Source organism: Zonotrichia albicollis, chromosome W (genome assembly GCF_047830755.1).
Source record: "Zonotrichia albicollis isolate bZonAlb1 chromosome W, bZonAlb1.hap1, whole genome shotgun sequence".
NCBI classification, from domain to species: Eukaryota; Metazoa; Chordata; class Aves; order Passeriformes; family Passerellidae; genus Zonotrichia; species Zonotrichia albicollis.
The window spans coordinates 30356058-30371792 of record NC_133859.1 but is presented as its reverse complement, the minus strand read 5'-3'; positions in this window follow the sequence as shown (position 1 = coordinate 30371792).

The window sequence follows — 15735 nt, the reverse complement described above, 5'->3', positions numbered from 1 at the left end:
TCCCAACACACACACACACTGCCTGTATCCCAGCACACACACACACACTGCCTGTATCCCAACACACACACACACACTGCCTGTATCCCAACACACACACACTGCCTGTATCCCAGCACACACACACACACACACTGCCTGTATCCCAGCACACGCACACTGCCTTTATCCCAACACACACACACACACACTGCCTGTATCCCAGCACACACACACACTGCCTGTATCCCAACACACACACACACACACACACTTCCTGTATCCCAGCACACACACACTGCCTGTATCCCAGCACACACACACACACACACTGCCTGTATCCCAGCACACACACACACACTGCCTGTATCCCAACACACACACACTGCCTGTATCCCAACACACACACACACACACACACACACACTTCCTGTATCCCAGCACACACACACTGCCTGTATCCCGGCACACACCTACACACACTGCCTGTATCCCAGCACACACACACACTGCCTGTATCCCATCACACACACACTGCCTGTATCCCACCACACACACACACTGCCTGTATCCCAGCACACACACACACACACACACACACACACACTGCCTGTATCCCAACACACACACACACTGCCTGTATCCCAACACACACACACTGCCTGTATCCCAGCACACACACACACACACTGCCTGTATCCCAAAACACACACACACACACACTGCCTGTACCCCTGCACACACACACTTCCTGTATCCCTGCACACACACACACACACACACTGCCTGTATCCCAACACACACACACACTGCCTGTATCCCAGCACACACACACACACACACTGCCTGTATCCCAGCACACACACACACACACTGCCTGTATCCCAGCACACCCACACTGCCTGTATCCCAACACACACACACACAGCCTGTATCCCAGCACACACACACACTGCCTGTATCCCTGCACACACACACTGCCTGTATCCCAACACACACACACACACACACACTGCCTGTATCCCAACACACACACACACACTGCCTGTATCCCAGCACACACACACTGCCTGTATCCCAGCACACACACACACTGCCTGTATCCTAACACCCACACACACACTGCCTGTATCCCTGCACACACACACACACTGCCTGTATCCCAACACACACACACTGCCTGTATCCCAGCACACACACACACTGCCTGTATCCCAGCACACACACACACACACACTGCCTGTATCCCAACACACACACACACTGCCTGTATCCCAGCAAACACACAGACACACACTGCCTGTATCCCAGCACACACACACACACACACTGCCTGTATCCCAGCACACACACACTGCCTGTATCCCAACACACACACACTGCCTGTATCCCAGCACACACACACACACTGCCTGTATCCCAACACACACACACACACACTGCCTGTATCCCAACACACACACCCACTACCTGTATCCCAGCACACACGCACACACACTGCCTGTATCCCAGCACACACACACACTGCCTGTATCCCAGTACACACACACACACTGCCTGTATCCCAACACACACACACACTGCCTGTATCGCAGCACACACACACTGCCTGTATCCCAACACACACACACTGCCTGTATCCCAGCACACACACACACACACACACACACACACACTGCCTGTATCCCAGCACACACACACACACTGCCTGTATCCCAACACACACACACACACACTGCCTGTATCCCTGCACACACACACACACACAGCCTGTATCCCAACACACACACTCACACTGCCTGTATCCCAGCACACACACACTGCCTGTATCCCAGCACACACACACACTGCCTGTATCCCAACACCCACACACACACTGCCTGTATCCCTGCACACACACACACACACTGCCTGTATCCCAACACACACACACTGCCTGTATCCCAGCACACACACACACACACACTGCCTGTATCCCAACACACACACACACTGCCTGTATCCCAACACACACACACACTGCCTGTATCCCAGCACACACACAGACACACACTGCCTGTATCCCAACACACACACACACACACACTGCCTGTATCCCAGCACACACCCACACACACTGCCTGTATCCCAAAACACACACACACACACACTGCCTGTACCCCTGCACACACACACTGCCTGTATCCCTGCACACACACACACACACACACACACTGCCTGTATCCCAACACACACACACACACACACTTCCTGAATCCCAACACACACACACACACACTGCCTGTATCCCAACACACACACCCACTACCTGTATCCCAGCACACACGCACACACACTGCCTGTATCCCAGCACACACACACACTGCCTGTATCCCAACACACACACACTGCCTGTATCCCAGCACACACACACTGCCTGTATCCCAACACACACACACTGCCTGTATCCCAGCACACACACACACACACACACACACACACACTGCCTGTATCCCAGCACACACACACACACTGCCTGTATCCCAACACACACACACACACACTGCCTGTATCCCTGCACACACACACACACACAGCCTGTATCCCAACACACACACTCACACTGCCTGTATCCCAGCACACACACACTGCCTGTATCCCAGCACACACACACACTGCCTGAATCCCAACACCCACACACACACTGCCTGTATCCCTGCACACACACACACACACTGCCTGTATCCCAACACACACACACTGCCTGTATCCCAGCAGACACACACACACACACTGCCTGTATCCCAACACACACACACACTGCCTGTATCCCAGCACACACACAGACACACACTGCCTGTATCCCAACACACACACACACACACTGCCTATATCCCAACACACACACACTGCCTGCATCCCAGCACACACACACACACACACTGCCTGTATCCCAACACACACACACACTGCCTGTATCCCAGCACACACACAGACACACACTGCCTGTATCCCAACACACACACACACACACACTGCCTGTATCCCAACACACACACACTGCCTGTATCCCAGCACACACACACACACACACTGCCTGTATCCCAACACACACACACACTGCCTGTATCCCAGCACACACACAGACACACACTGCCTGTATCCCAACACACACACACACACACACTGCCTGTATCCCAGCACACACACACTGCCTGTATCCCAACACACACACACACACACTGCCTGTATCCCAACACACACACACACTGCCTGTATCCCAACACACACACACACACTGCCTGTATCCCAGCACACACACACACAAACACTGCCTGTATCCCAGCACACACACACACTGCCTGTATCCCAACACACACACACACACACACTACCTGAATCCCAGCACACACACACACTGCCTGTATCCCCACACACACACACACACTGCCTGTATCCCAATACACACACACACACACACACACTGCCTGTATCCCAGCACACACACACACACACACACTGCCTGTATGCCAACACACACACACACACACACACAGCCTGTATCCCAGCACACACACACACACACACTTCCTGTATCCCAACACACACACACACTGCCTGTATCCCAACACACACACACACACTGCCTGTATCCCAACACACACACACTGCCTGTATCCCAGCACACACACACACACACTGCCTGTATCCCAACACACACACACACACACACTGCCTGTATCCCAGCACACGCACACTGCCTTTATCCCAACACACACACACACACTGCATGTATCCCAGCACACACACACACACACACACACTGCCTGTATCCCATCACACACACACACACTGCCTGTATCCCAACACACACACACACACACTGCCTGTATCCCAGCACACACACACACTGCCTGTATCCCAACACACACACACACACACACACTTCCTGTATCCCAGCACACACACACTGCCTGTATCCCAGCACACACACACACACACACTGCCTGTATCCCAGCACACACACACTGCCTGTATCCCAGCACACACACACACACTGCCTGTATCCCAACACACACACACTGCCTGTATCCCAACACACACACACACACACACACACACACACTTCCTGTATCCCAGCACACACACACTGCCTGTATCCCGGCACACACACACACACACACACACACACACACACTGCCTGTATCCCAACACACACACACACTGCCTGTATCCCAGCACACACACACTGCCTGTATCCCAACACACACACACACACACACTGCCTGTATCCCAGCACACACACACACTGCCTGTATCCCAACACACACACACTGCCTGTATCCCACCACACACACACACTGCCTGTATCCCAGCACACACACACACACACACACACACACACACTGCCTGTATCCCAACACACACACACACTGCCTGTATCCCAACACACACACACTGCCTGTATCCCAGCACACACACACACACACTGCCTGTATCCCAAAACACACACACACACACACTGCCTGTACCCCTGCACACACACACTGCCTGTATCCCTGCACACACACACACACACACACACACACTGCCTGTATCCCAACACACACACACACTGCCTGTATCCCAGCACACACACACACACTGCCTGTATCCCAGCACACACACACACACACACTGCCTGTATCCCAGCACACACACACACACACTGCCTGTATCCCAGCACACCCACACTGCCTGTATCCCAACACACACACACACAGCCTGTATCCCAGCACACACACACACTGCCTGTATCCCTGCACACACACACTGCCTGTATCCCAACACACACACACACACACACACTGCCTGTATCCCAACACACACACACACACTGCCTGTATCCCAGCACACACACACACTGCCTGTATCCCAACACCCACACACACACTGCCTGTATCCCTGCACACACACACACACTGCCTGTATCCCAACACACACACACTGCCTGTATCCCAGCACACACACACACACACACTGCCTGTATCTCAACACACACACACACTGCCTGTATCCCAGCACACACACAGACACACACTGCCTGTATCCCAACACACACACACACACACACTGCCTGTATCCCAGCACACACACACTGCCTGTATCCCAACACACACACACACACACTGCCTGTATCCCAACACAACCACACACACACACTGCCTGTATCCCAGCACACACACACACACACACTGCCTGTATCCCAACACACACACTGCCTGTATCCCAGCACACACACACACACACACTGCCTGTATCCCAACACACACACACACACTGCCTGTATCCCAGCACACACACACACTGCCTGTATCCCAACACACACACACTGCCTGTATCCCAGCACACACACACACACTGCCTGTATCCCAACACACACACACACTGCCTGTATCCCAGCACACACACACACTACCTGTATCCCAGCACACACACACACACACTGCCTGTATCCCAGCACACACACACACACTGCCTGTATCCCAACACACACACACACACACTGCCTGTATCCCAGCACACACACACACACACTGCCTGTATCCCAACACACACACACTGCCTGTATCCCAGCACACACACACACACTGCCTGTATCCCAACACACACACACACTGCCTGTATCCCAGCACACACACACACACACTGCCTGTATTCCAACGCACACACACACACACACACTGCCTGTATCCCAGCACACACACACACACACGGCCTGTATCCCTGCACACACACACACACACACACTGCCTGTATCCCAACACACACACACACACACACACACACTGCCTGTATCCCAACACACACACACACACACACACACACTGCCTGTATCGCAACACACACACACACACACACACACTGCCTGTATCCCAACACACACACACACACTGCCTGTATCCCAGCACACACACACACACTGCCTGTATCCCAACAGACACACACACACACACTCCCTTATTTCCCGGCACACACACACACACACTGCCTGTATCCCAACACACACACACTGCCTGTATCCCAGCACAAACACACACACTGCCTGTATCCCAACACACACACACACACACACACTCTGCCTGTATCCCAACACACACACACACACACTGCCTGTATCCCTGCACACACACACACTGCCTGTATCCCAGCACACACACACACAGTCTGTATCCCAACACACACACACACACTGCCTGTATCCCTGCACACACACACACACTGCCTGTATCCCAACACACACACACACACACTGCCTGTATCCCAGCACACACACACACACTGCCTGTATCCCAACACACACACACTGCCTGTATCCCAGGACACACACACTGCCTGTATCCCCACACACACACACACACACTGCCTGTATCGCAACACACACATACACACACTTTCTGTATCCCAACACACACACACACTGCCTGTATCCCAGCACACACACACACACTGCCTGTATCCCAACACACACACACACACACACTGCCTGTATCCCGGCACACACACACACACACACTGCCTGTATCCCAACACACACACACTGCCTGTATCCCAGCACACACACACACACTGCCTGTATCCCAACACACACACACACACACACTGCCTGTATCCCTGCACACACACACACTGCCTGTATCCCAGCACACCCACACACTGCCTGTATTCCAACACACACACACACACTGCCTGTATCCCTGCACACACACACTGCCTGTATCGCAACACACACACACACTGCCTGTATCCCAACACACACACACACACTGCCTGTATCCCTGCACACACACACACACTGCCTGTATCCCAACACACACACACACACACTGCCTGTATCCCAGCACACACACACACACTGCCTGTATCCCAACACACACACACTGCCTGTATCCCAGGACACACACACTGCCTGTATCCCCACACACACATGCACACACTGCCTGTATCCCAGCACACACACACACACACTGCCTGTATCCCAACACACGCACACACACACTGCCTGAATCCCAGCACACACACACACACACTGCCTGTATCCCAACACACACACACACACTGCCTGTATCCCAACACACGCACACACACACTGCCTGTATCCCAGCACACACACACACACACACTGCCTGTATCCCAACACACACACACACTGCCTGTATCCCAACACACACACACACACACTGCCTGTATCCCAGCACACACACACTGCCTGTATCCCAACACACACACACACACACACACTGCCTGAATCCCAGCACACACACACACACACTGCCTGTATCCCAGCACACACACACACACTGCCTGTATCCCACCACACACACAAACACACTGCCTGTATCCCAGCACACACACACACTGCCTGTATCCCAACACACACACAGACTGCCTGTATCCCAGCACACACACACACACTGCCTGTATCCCAACACACACACACTGCCTGTATCCCAGGACACACACACTGCCTGTATCCCCACACACACACACACACACTGCCTGTATCCCAGCACACACACACACACACTGCCTGTATCCCAACACACACACACACACTGCCTGTATCCCAACACACGCACAAACACACTGCCTGTATCCCAGCACACACACACACGCACTGCCTGTATCCCAACACACACACACACTGCCTGTATCCCAACACACACACACACACACTGCCTGTATCCCAGCACACACACACTGCCTGTATCCCAACACACACACACACACATACACTGCCTGTATCCCTGCACACACACACACTGCCTGTATCCCAGCACACACACACACACACTGCCTGTATCCCAGCACACACACACACACACACTGCCTGTATCCCAACACACACACACACTGCCTGTATCCCAGCACTCACACAGACACACACTGCCTGTATCCCAACACACACACACACACACACTGCCTGTATCCCAGCACACACACACTGCCTGTATCCCAACACACACACACACACACACTGCCTGTATCCCTGCACACACACACACTGCCTGTATCCCAGCACACACACACACACACTGCATGTAACCCAGCACACACACACACTGCCTGTATCCCAACACACACACACACTGCCTGTATCCCAGCACACACACATACACTGCCTGTATCCCAACACACACACACTGCCTGTATCCCAACACACACACACACACTGCCTGTATCCCTACACACACAAACACACACTGCCTGTATCCCAACACACACACACTGCCTGTATCCCAGCACACACACACACACTGCCTGTATCTCAACACACCCACACACACCCTGCCTGTATCCCAGGACACACACACACACAGCCTGGATCCCAGCACACACACACACACACACTGCCTGTATCCCAACACACACACACACTGCCTGTATCCCAGCACACACACACACACACTGCCTGTATCCCTGCACACATACACTGCCTGTATCCCAACACACACACACACACACACTGCCTGTATCCCAGCACACACACACACACTGCCTGTATCCCAGCACACACACACACACACTGCCTGTATCCCAGCACACACACACACACACTGCCTGTATCCCAACACACACACACACACTGCCTGTATCCCAGCACACACACACACACACTGCCTGTATCCCAGCACACACACACACTGCCTGTATCCCAACACACACACACACACACACTACCTGAATCCCAGCACACACACACACTGCCTGTATCCCCACACACACACACACTGCCTGTATCCCAATACACACACACACACACACACACTGCCTGTATCCCAGCACACACACACACACACACACTGCCTGTATGCCAACACACACACACACACACACTGCCTGTATCCCAGCACACACACACACACACACTTCCTGTATCCCAACACACACACACACACTGCCTGTATCCCAACACACACACACTGCCTGTATCCAACACACACACACACACACACACTGCCTGTATCCCAACACACACACACACACTGCCTGTATCCCAGCACACACACACACACTGCCTGTATCCCAACACACACACACACTGCCTGTATCCCAACACACACACACACTGCCTGTATCCCAGCACACACACACACACTGCCTGTATCCCAACACACACACACACACTGCCTGTATCCCAACACACACACACTGCCTGTATCCCAGCACACACACACACACACACTGCCTGTATCCCAGCACACGCACACTGCCTTTATCCCAACACACACACACACACACTGCCTGTATCCCAGCACACACACACACTGCCTGTATCCCAACACACACACACACACACACACTTCCTGTATCCCAGCACACACACACTGCCTGTATCCCAGCACACACACACACACACACTGCCTGTATCCCAGCACACACACACACACTGCCTGTATCCCAACACACACACACTGCCTGTATCCCAACACACACACACACACACACACACACACTTCCTGTATCCCAGCACACACACACTGCCTGTATCCCGGCACACACCTACACACACTGCCTGTATCCCAGCACACACACACACTGCCTGTATCCCATCACACACACACTGCCTGTATCCCACCACACACACACACTGCCTGTATCCCAGCACACACACACACACACACACACACACACACTGCCTGTATCCCAACACACACACACACTGCCTGTATCCCAACACACACACACTGCCTGTATCCCAGCACACACACACACACACTGCCTGTATCCCAAAACACACACACACACACACTGCCTGTACCCCTGCACACACACACTTCCTGTATCCCTGCACACACACACACACACACACTGCCTGTATCCCAACACACACACACACTGCCTGTATCCCAGCACACACACACACACACACTGCCTGTATCCCAGCACACACACACACACACTGCCTGTATCCCAGCACACCCACACTGCCTGTATCCCAACACACACACACACAGCCTGTATCCCAGCACACACACACACTGCCTGTATCCCTGCACACACACACTGCCTGTATCCCAACACACACACACACACACACACTGCCTGTATCCCAACACACACACACACACTGCCTGTATCCCAGCACACACACACTGCCTGTATCCCAGCACACACACACACTGCCTGTATCCTAACACCCACACACACACTGCCTGTATCCCTGCACACACACACACACTGCCTGTATCCCAACACACACACACTGCCTGTATCCCAGCACACACACACACTGCCTGTATCCCAGCACACACACACACACACACTGCCTGTATCCCAACACACACACACACTGCCTGTATCCCAGCAAACACACAGACACACACTGCCTGTATCCCAGCACACACACACACACACACTGCCTGTATCCCAGCACACACACACTGCCTGTATCCCAACACACACACACTGCCTGTATCCCAGCACACACACACACACTGCCTGTATCCCAACACACACACACACACACTGCCTGTATCCCAACACACACACCCACTACCTGTATCCCAGCACACACGCACACACACTGCCTGTATCCCAGCACACACACACACTGCCTGTATCCCAGTACACACACACACACTGCCTGTATCCCAACACACACACACACTGCCTGTATCGCAGCACACACACACTGCCTGTATCCCAACACACACACACTGCCTGTATCCCAGCACACACACACACACACACACACACACACACTGCCTGTATCCCAGCACACACACACACACTGCCTGTATCCCAACACACACACACACACACTGCCTGTATCCCTGCACACACACACACACACAGCCTGTATCCCAACACACACACTCACACTGCCTGTATCCCAGCACACACACACTGCCTGTATCCCAGCACACACACACACTGCCTGTATCCCAACACCCACACACACACTGCCTGTATCCCTGCACACACACACACACACTGCCTGTATCCCAACACACACACACTGCCTGTATCCCAGCACACACACACACACACACTGCCTGTATCCCAACACACACACACACTGCCTGTATCCCAACACACACACACACTGCCTGTATCCCAGCACACACACAGACACACACTGCCTGTATCCCAACACACACACACACACACACTGCCTGTATCCCAGCACACACCCACACACACTGCCTGTATCCCAAAACACACACACACACACACTGCCTGTACCCCTGCACACACACACTGCCTGTATCCCTGCACACACACACACACACACACACACTGCCTGTATCCCAACACACACACACACACACACTTCCTGAATCCCACCACACACACACACACACTGCCTGTATCCCAACACACACACCCACTACCTGTATCCCAGCACACACGCACACACACTGCCTGTATCCCAGCACACACACACACTGCCTGTATCCCAACACACACACACTGCCTGTATCCCAGCACACACACACTGCCTGTATCCCAACACACACACACTGCCTGTATCCCAGCACACACACACACACACACACACACACACACTGCCTGTATCCCAGCACACACACACACACTGCCTGTATCCCAACACACACACACACACACTGCCTGTATCCCTGCACACACACACACACACAGCCTGTATCCCAACACACACACTCACACTGCCTGTATCCCAGCACACACACACTGCCTGTATCCCAGCACACACACACACTGCCTGAATCCCAACACCCACACACACACTGCCTGTATCCCTGCACACACACACACACACTGCCTGTATCCCAACACACACACACTGCCTGTATCCCAGCAGACACACACACACACACTGCCTGTATCCCAACACACACACACACTGCCTGTATCCCAGCACACACACAGACACACACTGCCTGTATCCCAACACACACACACACACACTGCCTATATCCCAACACACACACACTGCCTGCATCCCAGCACACACACACACACACACTGCCTGTATCCCAACACACACACACACTGCCTGTATCCCAGCACACACACAGACACACACTGCCTGTATCCCAACACACACACACACACACACTGCCTGTATCCCAACACACACACACTGCCTGTATCCCAGCACACACACACACACACACTGCCTGTATCCCAACACACACACACACTGCCTGTATCCCAGCACACACACAGACACACACTGCCTGTATCCCAACACACACACACACACACACTGCCTGTATCCCAGCACACACACACTGCCTGTATCCCAACACACACACACACACACTGCCTGTATCCCAACACACACACACACTGCCTGTATCCCAACACACACACACACACTGCCTGTATCCCAGCACACACACACACAAACACTGCCTGTATCCCAGCACACACACACACTGCCTGTATCCCAACACACACACACACACACACTACCTGAATCCCAGCACACACACACACTGCCTGTATCCCCACACACACACACACACTGCCTGTATCCCAATACACACACACACACACACACACTGCCTGTATCCCAGCACACACACACACACACACACTGCCTGTATGCCAACACACACACACACACACACACAGCCTGTATCCCAGCACACACACACACACACACTTCCTGTATCCCAACACACACACACACTGCCTGTATCCCAACACACACACACACACTGCCTGTATCCCAACACACACACACTGCCTGTATCCCAGCACACACACACACACACTGCCTGTATCCCAACACACACACACACACACACTGCCTGTATCCCAGCACACGCACACTGCCTTTATCCCAACACACACACACACACTGCATGTATCCCAGCACACACACACACACACACACACTGCCTGTATCCCATCACACACACACACACTGCCTGTATCCCAACACACACACACACACACTGCCTGTATCCCAGCACACACACACACTGCCTGTATCCCAACACACACACACACACACACACTTCCTGTATCCCAGCACACACACACTGCCTGTATCCCAGCACACACACACACACACACTGCCTGTATCCCAGCACACACACACTGCCTGTATCCCAGCACACACACACACACTGCCTGTATCCCAACACACACACACTGCCTGTATCCCAACACACACACACACACACACACACACACACTTCCTGTATCCCAGCACACACACACTGCCTGTATCCCGGCACACACACACACACACACACACACACACACACTGCCTGTATCCCAACACACACACACACTGCCTGTATCCCAGCACACACACACTGCCTGTATCCCAACACACACACACACACACACTGCCTGTATCCCAGCACACACACACACTGCCTGTATCCCAACACACACACACTGCCTGTATCCCACCACACACACACACTGCCTGTATCCCAGCACACACACACACACACACACACACACACACTGCCTGTATCCCAACACACACACACACTGCCTGTATCCCAACACACACACACTGCCTGTATCCCAGCACACACACACACACACTGCCTGTATCCCAAAACACACACACACACACACTGCCTGTACCCCTGCACACACACACTGCCTGTATCCCTGCACACACACACACACACACACACACACTGCCTGTATCCCAACACACACACACACTGCCTGTATCCCAGCACACACACACACACTGCCTGTATCCCAGCACACACACACACACACACTGCCTGTATCCCAGCACACACACACACACACTGCCTGTATCCCAGCACACCCACACTGCCTGTATCCCAACACACACACACACAGCCTGTATCCCAGCACACACACACACTGCCTGTATCCCTGCACACACACACTGCCTGTATCCCAACACACACACACACACACACACTGCCTGTATCCCAACACACACACACACACTGCCTGTATCCCAGCACACACACACACTGCCTGTATCCCAACACCCACACACACACTGCCTGTATCCCTGCACACACACACACACTGCCTGTATCCCAACACACACACACTGCCTGTATCCCAGCACACACACACACACACACTGCCTGTATCTCAACACACACACACACTGCCTGTATCCCAGCACACACACAGACACACACTGCCTGTATCCCAACACACACACACACACACACTGCCTGTATCCCAGCACACACACACTGCCTGTATCCCAACACACACACACACACACTGCCTGTATCCCAACACAACCACACACACACACTGCCTGTATCCCAGCACACACACACACACACACTGCCTGTATCCCAACACACACACTGCCTGTATCCCAGCACACACACACACACACACACACACTGCCTGTATCCCAACACACACACACACACTGCCTGTATCCCAGCACACACACACACTGCCTGTATCCCAACACACACACACTGCCTGTATCCCAGCACACACACACACACTGCCTGTATCCCAACACACACACACACTGCCTGTATCCCAGCACACACACACACTACCTGTATCCCAGCACACACACACACACACTGCCTGTATCCCAGCACACACACACACACTGCCTGTATCCCAACACACACACACACACACTGCCTGTATCCCAGCACACACACACACACACTGCCTGTATCCCAACACACACACACTGCCTGTATCCCAGCACACACACACACACTGCCTGTATCCCAACACACACACACACTGCCTGTATCCCAGCACACACACACACACACTGCCTGTATTCCAACGCACACACACACACACACACTGCCTGTATCCCAGCACACACACACACACACGGCCTGTATCCCTGCACACACACACACACACACACTGCCTGTATCCCAACACACACACACACACACACACACACTGCCTGTATCCCAACACACACACACACACACACACTGCCTGTATCGCAACACACACACACACACACACACACTGCCTGTATCCCAACACACACACACACACTGCCTGTATCCCAGCACACACACACACACTGCCTGTATCCCAACAGACACACACACACACACTCCCTTATTTCCCGGCACACACACACACACACTGCCTGTATCCCAACACACACACACTGCCTGTATCCCAGCACAAACACACACACTGCCTGTATCCCAACACACACACACACACACACACTCTGCCTGTATCCCAACACACACACACACACACTGCCTGTATCCCTGCACACACACACACTGCCTGTATCCCAGCACACACACACACAGTCTGTATCCCAACACACACACACACACTGCCTGTATCCCTGCACACACACACACACTGCCTGTATCCCAACACACACACACACACACTGCCTGTATCCCAGCACACACACACACACTGCCTGTATCCCAACACACACACACTGCCTGTATCCCAGGACACACACACTGCCTGTATCCCCACACACACACACACACACTGCCTGTATCGCAACACACACATACACACACTTTCTGTATCCCAACACACACACACACTGCCTGTATCCCAGCACACACACACACACTGCCTGTATCCCAACACACACACACACACACACTGCCTGTATCCCGGCACACACACACACACACACTGCCTGTATCCCAACACACACACACTGCCTGTATCCCAGCACACACACACACACTGCCTGTATCCCAACACACACACACACACACACTGCCTGTATCCCTGCACACACACACACTGCCTGTATCCCAGCACACCCACACACTGCCTGTATTCCAACACACACACACACAC